General features: G+C 43.2%; 1 long non-coding RNA gene across 1 annotated transcript in view; it reads right to left on the reverse strand.

The window, feature by feature from the left end:
* Nucleotides 1-10788, reverse strand: part of LOC141141475 (uncharacterized) — a 79932-nt gene extending 69144 nt beyond the window's left edge. The window contains exon 1 of the long non-coding RNA XR_012244095.1: nt 10612-10788. This is a non-coding gene — a long non-coding RNA (uncharacterized lncRNA). The remainder of the gene's footprint in view (nt 1-10611) is intronic.
* Nucleotides 10789-12317: the final 1529 nt, after the last annotated feature.

The raw sequence follows: 12317 nt of genomic DNA on the forward strand, positions 1-12317 counted from the left end.
TGCGGGTGGGGGGCTTAGCGGAATCCGGGAGCCCCCTTTAATAACGGGGCCCCTAGATCCCGGCCCCCCACCCAATGTGAATGAGTATGGGGTACATGGTACCCCTACCCATTCACCTAGGGAAAAAAGTGTCAATAAAAAAAACACACTACACAGGTTTTAAAAGTAATTTATTAGGCAGCTCCGGGGATCTTTTTCCGATTTCGGGGGTCTTCTTCCGACTTCGGGGGTGTCTCAGGCCTCTTCTCCCTCTCTCCGGTATCGTCTCTGCGCTCTCTGGTTCTTCTCCGGTGCCTTCTTCCTTCTGCCGGGCTCCTCCGCTATCTTCTGCTCTTTTGCTGCTCTTTTGCTAGCGGAGGAGCCCTGTCTTTTCAAACGTCTTCTTCCCTCTTCTCTTCCAGAGATGTTGACACGACACTCTCTCCGGCTGTCATGCTGTCTGTGCGCTCTGCTATGACTTATATAGGCGGTGACCCCGCCCCCCTATGACATCACAGTCCCGGGGCATGTTGGGACTGTGAGGTCATAAGGGGGTGTGATTATATAATGACATGACCACGCCCCCTTATGACCTCACAGTCCCAGCATGCCCAGGGACTGTGATGTCATAGGGAGCGGGGTCACCACCTATATAAGTCATAGCAGAGCGCGCAGACAGCATTACAGCCGGAGAGAGCGTCGTGTCAACATCTCCGGAAGAGAAGAGGGAAGAAGACGATCCAGATGTTCGGGCCACTGCTAGCAAAAGAGCGGCAGAAGATAGCGGAGCAGCCGGCAGAAGATCCAGACACCGGGAGAAGATGCCAGAGAGACCCCCGGAGTCAGAAGAAGACCCCCGAAGTCGGGAGAAGACCCCTGGAGCGGCCTAATAAATTACTTTAAAACCTGTGTACTGTGTTTTTTTTTTTGACGCTTTTTTCCCTAGGTGAATGGGTAGGGGTACGATGTACCCCATACTCATTCACAAAGGGTGGGGGGCCGGGATCTGGGGGCCACATTATTAAAGGGGGCTCCCGGATTCTGATAAGCCCCTCGCCCATAGACCCCGACAACCAACCTCCTAGGGTTGTCGCAAGAGACCCTTGTCCTCATCAACATGGGGATAAGGTGCCTTGGGGTGGGGGGCCTCAGGGCTCCCCCTCCCCCAAAGCACCCACCCCCCATGTTGAGGGCATGCGGCCTGGTACGGCTCGGGGGGGGGGGGCGCTTGCTCGTCCCCACCCCCTTTCTTGACCGGGAGGGACGCATGCTCGGATAAGGGTTTGGTATGGATTTTGGGGGGACCCCCACGCTGTTTTTTTGGTGTAGGGGGTTCCCCTTAAAATCCATACCAGATCTAAGGGCCTGGTATGCCCCTGGAGGGGAACCCATGCCGTTTTTTTATGTAAAATTTGGCGTGGAGTTCCCCCTCAAGATTCATACCAAACACAGTGCCTTACATTGGCGGGGATCCAACTTGGATCCCCGCTCCAGTGTGAACCCAGCTCACAAGGTGTCAATCTCGCCAATAAAATTGGCGAGATTGACACAACATCAGACAACAATACAGAAGTTGACCAAAGGGTGGTGGTAAAGAGCTGAAAAACCACGTGATTTGGTGAAAGTTGGCTGGAAAAGTCCTGCCGTCTGTATGCAAGACAAACTTCTGGCCAACGCCCTTTGTACAAAAATCCAAGGAAAAGTTTGTACAAAGTCCTATAGTGTGTATGGGGCTTTAGAATGGCCCAATCAAAGTCCAGACCTAAATCTGAGAGTCTGTGGCAAGACTTGAAAATTGCTGTTCACAGACGCTCTCCATCCAATCTGACAGAGCTTGAGCTATTTTACAAAGAAGAATGGGCAAACATTTCACTCTCTAGATGTGTAAAGCTGGTAGAGACATCCCCAAGAAGACTTCCAGCTGTAATTGCAGTGAAAGGTGGTTCTACAAAGTATTGACTCAGGGGGGCTGAATACAAATGTACGCCACACTTTTCACATATTTATTTGTAAGAAATGTTGAAAACCATTTATCATTTTCCTTCAACTTCACAATTATGTGCCACCTTGTGTTGGTCTATCACATAAAATCCATTTACGATTTTGGTAGTAACATGACAAAATGTGGAAATTTTCAAGGGGTATGAATACTTTTTCAAGGCACTGTAGATTAGAAAGTAATGCCAGAATTCCTGATCTGCATCCGTGTCTCTGCTCAGAAACTCAGAAAGAACTGATAGTACTGGAACGACATGATGGCCAGGTAAATAGCATTTCAGAAGGTCAGCAACAGCAGCCTCCATATTCTTATTTGGGTGATCCATTGTGGTGCATTTAACACACATGCCTTATGTTGGGCATTAATGTACATTGCATTAAAGCAACTCAATCACTTTAATAGGCTGTCAACACAACACAAGGAACAAAAAAAAAACAAGATTTTTATATTTACCATTAAATCTTTGTCTTGTCCATAGAGTGACTAGGAAATATATACAGTATTTATATCAGAAAAAATTCTCATTATAGTTACAGTGATTCCCCAACACTATAAAATATCTATAGAACTATAGTACAGTATTTTTCATATGAGCATATATTACACTGCTGAAGAGCAGACTGAGATGTTGCCTTTAACCCCTTCCTGCCGACCGTACGCATATGTGCGTACTCGGCTTTCGGGGGTTATACTGGGATGATGTCTGCAGCTGCAGGCATCATCCCGGTACCGTTGTTTCGAGCGGGCGATTGGCTACCCATATATAACAACCGATGCGGCTAAAAGCCGCTCGGCTGTTATACCTGAGGAGCGGGAGGGGACGTCCCCCCTCCCGCCGCCTCCCGCCGCTCTTACCGGGCCTCCCGTGCGATCGGGAGGCCCGGTGTCCAATCGGCTGCCTCCGGCGGCTGTGGGCGTGCTGGAACGAAGCTGTGGGCGGCTTCGTTCCAGCCTCCTCAATGTAAACGCCGAAGCGACGTCATGACGTCACTTCCCGATTACTCGGCTGCCAATGGTGCCGAATTTTAAAAAATACACAGTTTGAAGTGTAGAGGAGGGACCGGGGGTCTTTTAGACCCCCGATCCCTCCATAAAGAGTACCTGTCACCACCTATTACTGTCACAAGGGATGTTTACATTCCTTGTGACAGCAATAAAAGTAAAAAAAAAAAACTTTTTTTTTAAAAACACAATTTATAAGTCTAAAAATAAATAAAATAATTAAAAAAAAATTTTTTTTTAAAGCGCCCCCGTCCCCGCGAGTTTGCGCAGCAAAGAAAACGCATACGGAAGTCGCGCCCGCATATGTAAACGGTGTTCAAATCACACATGTGAGGTATCGCCGCGATCGTCAGAGCGAGAGCAATAATTCTAGCCCTAGACCTCCTCTGTAACTCTGACCTGGTAACCGTAAAAAAAATTTAAAGCGTCGCCTATGGAAATTCATAGCTACCATAGTTTGTCGCCATTCCACGAGTGCGTGCAATTATAAAGCGTGACATGTTTGGTATCTATTTACTCTGCGTAACATCATCTTTCACATTATACAAAAAACTTGGGGTAACTTTACTGTTTGGATTTTTTAAAATTCATGGAAGTGTCCCTTTTCCAAAAATTTGCGTTTAAAACACCGCTGCACAAATACCGTGTGATATAAAATATTGCAACAATCTCCATTTTATTCTGTAGATTCTCTGCTAAAAAAATATATATAATGTTTGGGGGTTCTAAGTAATTTTCTAGGAAAAAATATGAATTTTAACTTGTAAACACCAAATTTCAAAAATAGGCTTAGCCATGAAAGGGTTAAATTGATTTTATGATCAAAGCTGAATTCCAGGAAAACTAAAAATCCTTCTTTGCAGGGGGCTGTGCCCGCACCTCAAGGGTTAACTGCTCATTTAGTCTCGGAGACCTTGAAAAAGCAATTTTATTTACCCTAACTTCTGTTCTTGTAGACCAGTCCCTGTAGACTGTTTTCTCCTGCAATCTGGTGATCTATGGCCGGTCATACACAGAGCAAATTTCTTTCCTGCAACCACGGGTTGCAGGAAAGGAATTCGCTCGATTTCCCCATCAACACAGTTTTGATGTGGTAATCCCTCATGCCGGGCCATTGTCCTCTTCCGGCGGGGTGGGGGGGGTTGAAGCTGTCCTGGCTGGGAGAAGAAAGTGATCATCTCTAGCGGCTATGGCAGCCGCTACTGTTATTTGCGAGAGAATCCAGCAGGTTGGCTGTACCCAAGTTGATCGATCGATCAACTTGGTACATTCAGCCTCAACCATTAACGGTTCAAATCTTGAACCATATCTGGCTAGCCTTTGGTCTACTGATGTCATCAAAACAATGCAGGAACCATAGTTCTGCATTACACATGAGTACACCAAGAAACAGTTCACCATTGGAGCATGTGGGAGCACTGTCTGCAGGGGGAGGCAGAGGATCAGATCGATAAAAGTGCTTTTGCCATCGCCTAGACTAAAAGAGCACTGCAAGAAAGGATTTATAAGTTCTACTGGAGTTTGGTGCACTGTGTTTTTGGTACAGTGTTGGTTTAGAAGCATTTTAAAGGTGGTTTTAGGCATGCTCCCATTGCCCCTTATCAGAATGCAGGTTTCCACGAAAGCGCATCAAAAATGCAGCAAGCAGGACTTTGATGTGCTTTCATTAAAACACGTGTTCTAATAGAGTTCAATAGCAGCGTGCCTAAAAACATGTGAAAACGCACATAAAAACGCGCCGTGCCAAAAATGCAACACACATATGTGAACCCATCCTTAAATTTATGCCGTCATTGCTGAGTAATTAGCAGTAGAAATGTGGCGATTATAAAATTACCTGTAACATAACTATTATTTTACATATAGCCTGTGGAAATGGTTACTTTGTCTAATTAGAGAACTGGTGCTTTTTCAAATACCACATCTTGTTTGTTACATTTCGTTTTATAGGAAGCTTTTACGACTGTTCTCATGTTTTGCCTGCATTATCCAAATATAATAAAACAATTGGGAAAACTTCATAAAACGCTAGTAACATAGGCATTTGACCCTATCAACACAGTAATAAATATATATGTCAACATTGCAAAAATGTTCATTTTGACTCAGCAATGAGATGCTTAGGTACAGAAGAAATGCAGACACTAAGGTTATGCTTTGAATTCAGAAACAAAGGGTATGCTCTGAAATATGGGGTATGCTATGAATTTTGTGATCGGTAAGGCTTTATAAGTTTGTTTTTACTGTTTAAACCTCCGGTAGTTCCTTACCCTGTAAAATGTTACAACATCACAACAGAAAACAAATATGTAATAAAATGTTGTTACATTTTGGAATATGATCGCCTATTACTGTAAAGTATCAGCTGATTTGATATAACTGTCTGAATCATCACCGCAATCAATACTGCTGCCAATCCCATCGACTTAAAATTTAACAGACGTCAGAAAAATGTGCCAATTTGCTGAGAATTGACATCATTCGATCATCCTAGGCATGATGTCAAATACGCAATAAGATGGCAAAACAACTTTTTTTTAATGGACGTGTATTTGACAGCAACAGAAAAAAAAAAATCGATTTGCAGATGAGGAATTTGTCTCCTTTGGAAAACCGGTCAATAGCAGGAATCCAAGAATTATTGGAGAGCAAATATTGAAGCTATTGTCATATTTCACAAAACATCTGTTCTTGTTGGCTTAAGGTGGCTATAGATGTGCTTTGTTCATAGAAAATTTACAACACATGCTTACAAAGTGATGCAAACAGCCATAACCAAATAATCAAAGAATCAAAACAATTAAAGAAATGGTTATTCAAATGAGAATCCTGTGTACACCTTTCCAATCAGAGATCTTGGAGTGCCCTCTAGTGGTCACAAAATGTGTTAGTCAAGCCTACGCTTTAAAGAATACCTCCAAACCCAAGAACAAAAATTGATAGTATTTCAGGTTACGGGTCCTTAGATGAGGTGTGCTTATTAGTTTTCTTTTTTTTTCCCCACGTTTTTTCTTTATTTAACAGAGTATTAACACACTTCCTGTCCTAGGGTGATAACTGTATGGAGAAGCATTGTCCTCCTAAGACAAGGAGTGAGTTAGGACTACTAAACACTGTATTAGAACTACATAACACAGAGGCAGAGAGTACAGGACGTTATCAGCTCACAAGATTTCTGTCTGGATGAACAGATATTTTTTTGATCTTGTTGAACAGATATGTTGATTTGCTTTCAATGGCATATTTAAGAGACCGAAGGGGGGAGCAAATAAAAAAACGTATTGTTAGAGTTTACATAAACTTTAAGATTTAGAAACATGTTAGTTACTTTTTCACAATTCAAAAATCACAGCTCAGTAACATCACATTATTAACTGAATTTTGCTACGATAAGACTTGTATATGTATGAATTAATAAACGTGCAATCATGTGAATTGGTCATTTATTTGACTGTCATGTGCTTCATTTAAGGTCCCAGGGTAATGTATTTGTTACAAAGATAGAGTTGTTTGGTCACAGTAAAGCCAGCCATAGATGGTTCGAATCTCGGCCAGTTCAGCAGGAACTGGCCAAGATTCAAATCATTTAGGTCAGGGGTCTCAAACTGGTGGCCCTCCAGTTGTTGCGCAACTATAAGTCCCATGAGGCATTGCAAGGCTGACAGTTACAAGCCTGACTCCCACAGGCAGAGGCGTGATGGCACTTGTAGTTTCGCAACAGCTGGAGGGCCGCCAGTTTGAGACCTCTGATTTACTCAAGTCGATTGATCAATCGATTTGGGTACAACCGGCCTGTCAGATTTTACATCTGATTATTGCTAGCCTCTTTTAAAGCCGCTAGCAATAATCACTGTGTTCTCCCGGCAGGGACTGCTCCCCCCTTGCTGGGAGAACACAATGGCCCCCCGGGAGAGATTCCTCCATCAACACTGTCTGTGTTGATGGGGGAATTGATGGGGGAACCTGTGGCTGCAGAAAAGAAAATTGCTCCACTGATGGCTGGCCTTACAATAGACATGTTTGGCACAAACCATTGACAGTATTTCCAGTGAAGAATCTCATAACAACTGTGAAGCATGGTGGTGGAAATGTTATGGATTGGGGTTGCTCTGCTGCTTCAGGGCCTGGACAGCTCACAGATATGGAGCCAGCTATGCATTTTGCATTATGTCAAGGTGTTCTTGATGATAATGTGAGGTCATCTGTACAAAAGTTGAACTGGAAATGGGTCTTTCAACATGAAGGAATGGCTAAAAAAAAAGAAACTAGGGGAGTTATGAACTGACCTAGTCAAAGCCCTAATTTGATTACCACTGAAATTTTGTAGAGCGTTTTAAAATGCAAAGTTTTTACAAGGATACTATACATACTATCCAAAGAAGCACCTAATTGAAAACTGACAGGAGCTGGCAGGGAGAAAAGCGGTCAACTTCTGTAAGGTGGGGTGGGGGGGGGGGGGGCATACTTCATATTCTAACCTAAATATGGGTGTAACATGGAACGTGGTTAGAAAGCTTCACTTATTAAGCTAGAACCTTGTCTGGTATGGAAGCTGGCAAAGTAGTTCCAGGGCAACAAAGCTCCTGTTCGTTATCACTGCAAGTGAAGTGAATCATGCCGCTAGCCTGGGTGTATGACAGTGACAGTGGCAGCTTCAGTCAAAGCTTCTCAAACAGGTATCAGATGTTAGCTACCAGATTTAGATTTTATAAAATTCCTTGGTCAGTAATTTTATTAGGCAAGAACAGATGTGACCACTCAATCTAATGTATCTTTTAACATTTATAAAGAATTGTTCTATATTGCCCCAGAGTTGCTCATGAAATCTGAAAAACAAATCTTGATATCTGATTGGTGGCTCTGGGGAAACACAAACAGTTCTCTCATGATAGAAATATTGAAGTTGCCATTACTGACTTTGTCTAGAAGTTGCAAGTTCCTAGACCATTGCCCTTATTTTCAGATTTCAGTATTACACCAGAATACTTACACGGAATAAGCATAACAGCCCAGGAATTAATAGATTTTACAACTTGTCCATGGTGGCTTCCAAATTTCCATAATGGCAGATTTTCCTTCACAAAATTAATTGTCTGTCTCCTATAATTGCCTTCAATGACTCGGTGAGATTTAGGGGTCTGATGTATGAAAAGTGAGCAAAAGGCAAACTTTCTTGTTACTTAATACAATCAGTTTACAACTGACATTTATAGTCCACATTTGAAAATAACCTGAATGGATGCAACGGGCATGAAAAGAGCAGATTTTTCAGAAATCAGACTCATGACGCTCTGCTGCCCCCTATAGACAGTGTCTCTATGCATGATGCTTATCTTACGTCATAGTACATACACCCCTATTGGCATGTAAAGACAACATTTATATTTTTATTTTGCTAACTGTAACAGTGATGGACTTCTTCATATGGACTTGTACTTTTAAAATTACAACTGTATTGTTGATATCTATACACATGCCGTTTGCTTACAGGGTTTTCCTAACGTAGACAGTGGTTGACAGCTTTTATTCACAGTGATAAATAGCTTTTTCCTACAGCACTGCCTCTTACACAAATAGAGCAAGCCATTTACATAACCAGAGACAGGGTGGATGCAATCATAAAGAGCTACACCCCACCTGGAGTTCGAAAACTCCCAAATCAATATATAATATATCAGACATTAACGAGAGATAGTGGGGCAAAAGCAAGCCTGTCTGTTTTTAAAAGTAACACCTTATACAGGAGCAATACATATTCTGATTTGTTATATCTCAACGGTTTAAGAGATATACAGTGAAGATTTACTAAAGTAGTAGAGACTGCGTACTTAGAAAATTATACTCCACTATGAAAATTGCATATTTGCTTAGGTTAGTAAAAAAGTGTGAGCTGTGTTTCCATCAAGCATCCAATCATCTGCAATAAAAAAAATCCTGTTTTGTTAGCTTCCTGTACCATTTCATGATTGGTTCTTTAAATTGAAAAAAGCTTCATTACTATTACCTATTTACTAAATGCAGTGAATATTCACATTTCTAAAGTCGGCCACAGATGGTTCGAATCTCAGCTGGTTGAACAGGAACCAGCCAAGATTTAAGCCATCTATGGGCAGGCTGATTGTACCCAAGTCAATCCATCGATCCAACGCTGACAGGGGTGATTAACTACCTCAATACAGGGCACTTACACCCCCTTCCTGCCCAGGCCAATTTTCAGCTTTCAGCGCTGTCGCTGTTTAAATGACAATTGCGCGGTCATGTTACACTGTACCCAAACAACATTTTTATCATTTTGTTCCCACAAATAGAGCTTTCTTTTGGTGGTATTTGATCATCTTTGTGGTTTTCATTTTTTGCTAAACAAATAAAAAAAGACCTAAAATTAAAAAAAAAAAAGTTTTTCTTTTGTTTCTGTTATAACATTTTGTAAATAAGTACGTTTTCTCCTTAACTGAGGGCACTGATAAGGGGACATTGATGAGGTGGCACCAATGAGGTGGCACTGACGGGCACTGACAATGGGCACTGATGGGTGGCACTGATAAGCAGCACTGATGAGCATTGATAGGGGGCACTGATGGGCACTCATGGGTGGTACTGGTGGGCACTGATGAGCACTGATAGGCGACACTGATGGGCACTGAAAGGCTGCACTGATGGGTACTTATGGGTGGCACTGATAGGCGGCACTGCAACGAAGCACTGATGGGCACTGATAGATGGCATTGATAGGCATCACTGATGGCACTGGCAGGCATTGGGGATGGGCATTGATTTGCAGCTGCCTGGGCACTGATTGGCATTTCCCTGGTGGTCTAAGGTGGTGGCATCCCTGGTAGTCCTGGCGGCATTCTGGTGGTCCTGAGTGGGCATCCAAAGAGGGGCTGCGCTGATAAACAATCAGCACAGACCCCCCTGTCAGGAGAGCAGCCGATCGGCTCTCCTCTACTCACGTATGTCAGACACAATGAGGAAAAGCCGATCAATGGCTCTTCCTGTTTACATCGTGATCAGCCGTCATTGGACACGGCTGATCACGTGGTAAAGAGTCTCCGTCAGAGACTCTTTACCGAGATTGGTGTAGCGGTGTGTCAGACTGACACATCGCACCACCGATCGCCGCGATGCACGCCCCCGCAGATGCGTGAGAGTGGTTGTTCTGGGAGGCCATTATATCATGTCCACCCAGAACGAGAGCTGCGCCGCCCAGCCGTCATTTGATGGCTGGCGGGCGGAAAGCAGTTAAAATGATCAGCTTTTATTTATGCATGCAAAATCTTTATCCCAAAAGGAAATAAAAACTGCTGTTACTGATTAGAAAGTGTGAGCTGCATTTGGCTTCAATATGTTAGTGTATTTAAATCTGCTAATACATTTAACACTACTCTCCCTTAGCCCTTTCACCATTTTTGTTGCCTGTCTCTGGTCCCGTTCTATCCTATTAATATATTTTCATTAGTGAGGTCTCCAGAACTGGATGCAGTATTCAGACTGATCTTTTGCACATCAATAAAAGGGTTAGTTCAGCTTTTCATTAAAATGAACTATACCAGTGTGTTCAAAAACCACATACAGCTTTGAAACATTGTGCTTAATTAAACAGACATACCTGTAGATTATTTGAGTCTCACCTGAAACCTGGTCCAAATCTCCGTCAGGTAGCTCTGTCCTGTCGTGTCGCTAGGACGCTCTAAGCCTTGAATGCTCGCCACCCCGATCACCGAAGCAAGCACCCTGCTCATTTAAATCAGCAGCTGAGCTCAGCCCCCTGATCACATAAATAGGATGTTGTGAACTAATAACTGTTTTGCCAAACGCATTTTCTTCCTGAAAGCAGACGAATATTTTCCAACAATAAGGTCATTCAATAAAGGTTCCCCAGGCGCCCATAATGTTGTATTGGTGTCAGATTAAGATGAATTTGATTTCTAAATGAATCCATTCTAACATTCTTTTTCTTAGTTCATTCATTTTTCTTAAAGCATTTGTTACCCCAGCATTTTATATTGCTGATATGTTCCTGCATTACCATGTACCTATCCTGTTCTCGTTGTATTGTTTCCTTTGTGTGAAATATCTGGTGTTCTTGCCAGTCCCTCTGCTTTCCTATTAAAAACTGACCACACTAAGCAGGAGAACACACCGTGTTCACTGTAGCTGTGCTGGTACTCAGCCTGCTCTCCTCCAATGATCAGACTTGTCCTGATATGCCCACCCCTGCACAACCATTTACTGGGAAGCTCAGTGTGCTGCTGCTTCTCCTCCTCCCAGCTCTTATGCAGCTGAGAACAGAGGGAACACGGGGAATGAAAAAAAGGTATTAATAATGTTTTTTTTTAATATCTATACACAAATGTTTTGTCTTTCATTTCAGTTTTCTGAATGGGTTGTTTTACAAGGTGATCGTTTACAATCACTTAACTCAACTAAAGCAGTTTTGGTAATACTTTTTGTCAGATAAATGCTATTGTATTCCAAAGAAGCAAAACTACAAGAACTGATCAAAATAAACAGTAGGCAGGAAGAATGTATCCATAGGCTATGGGAGGGATTAAACCAACAATAAATAGACAGAGGTTGGTTATTATCAAAGAGCCTGACAACAGATGTTTTTCCCCCTAAACGTTGGGTAAAATACGTAGATGTGCAAAGTGCAGGTAACTATAGCATTAGCTAGTCTAAGACCTCTTTCACACTGAGGCATCCCATTCTCTGTCACACTCGGACGGAGCGCTTGCGGGACATTCGGAAAAGTCCTGCAACCAGCATCTTTGGGGCGTTTTGGGAGCGCTGTATACAGCGCTCCCAAAACGCCCCTCCCATTTGCAATGAATGGGCACCTGAAAAGCGATTCGGAAGCGCCGCAATGCGGGAGTTTTTAACCACTTTTTTGGGGTTAAAAGCATCCCGCTAGTGGGCAAAATCACTGCTTAAACAGCAGTAAAGAGCTGCTACAACGAGCGGTGCTTTGTCGCAAACGCAGGCACGGCCCCAGTGTGAAAGGGGTCTTAAACCTTTGGTGCTTGAGGGTATATCTACCCATAATCTGTAGTACCCAGTGCTGCTTCTCGTGTGATACGTCCCACAGACAGACCCTGTGCATGTGCATTTACCGCTTTCCTTTCCTCTTGGTAAGACTTGGCCTGGTCACACAACGCGTTTCGAATCCTTACCCCTCAGGCCGGGTTCACACATTTACGAATTGGATACGGTTTTCTCTGCATCCAATTTGCATGACAGGAGAGTGGGCCCGGCTCGCAATGGAGCCAGTTCACACATCTGCGGGGTGGCTGCAGTCCGTATTTGGAAAGAGTCCTGTGCATCTTTGGTTCAGGTG

This window comes from Aquarana catesbeiana, linkage group LG04 (assembly GCF_042186555.1).
Source record: "Aquarana catesbeiana isolate 2022-GZ linkage group LG04, ASM4218655v1, whole genome shotgun sequence".
NCBI classification, from domain to species: Eukaryota; Metazoa; Chordata; class Amphibia; order Anura; family Ranidae; genus Aquarana; species Aquarana catesbeiana.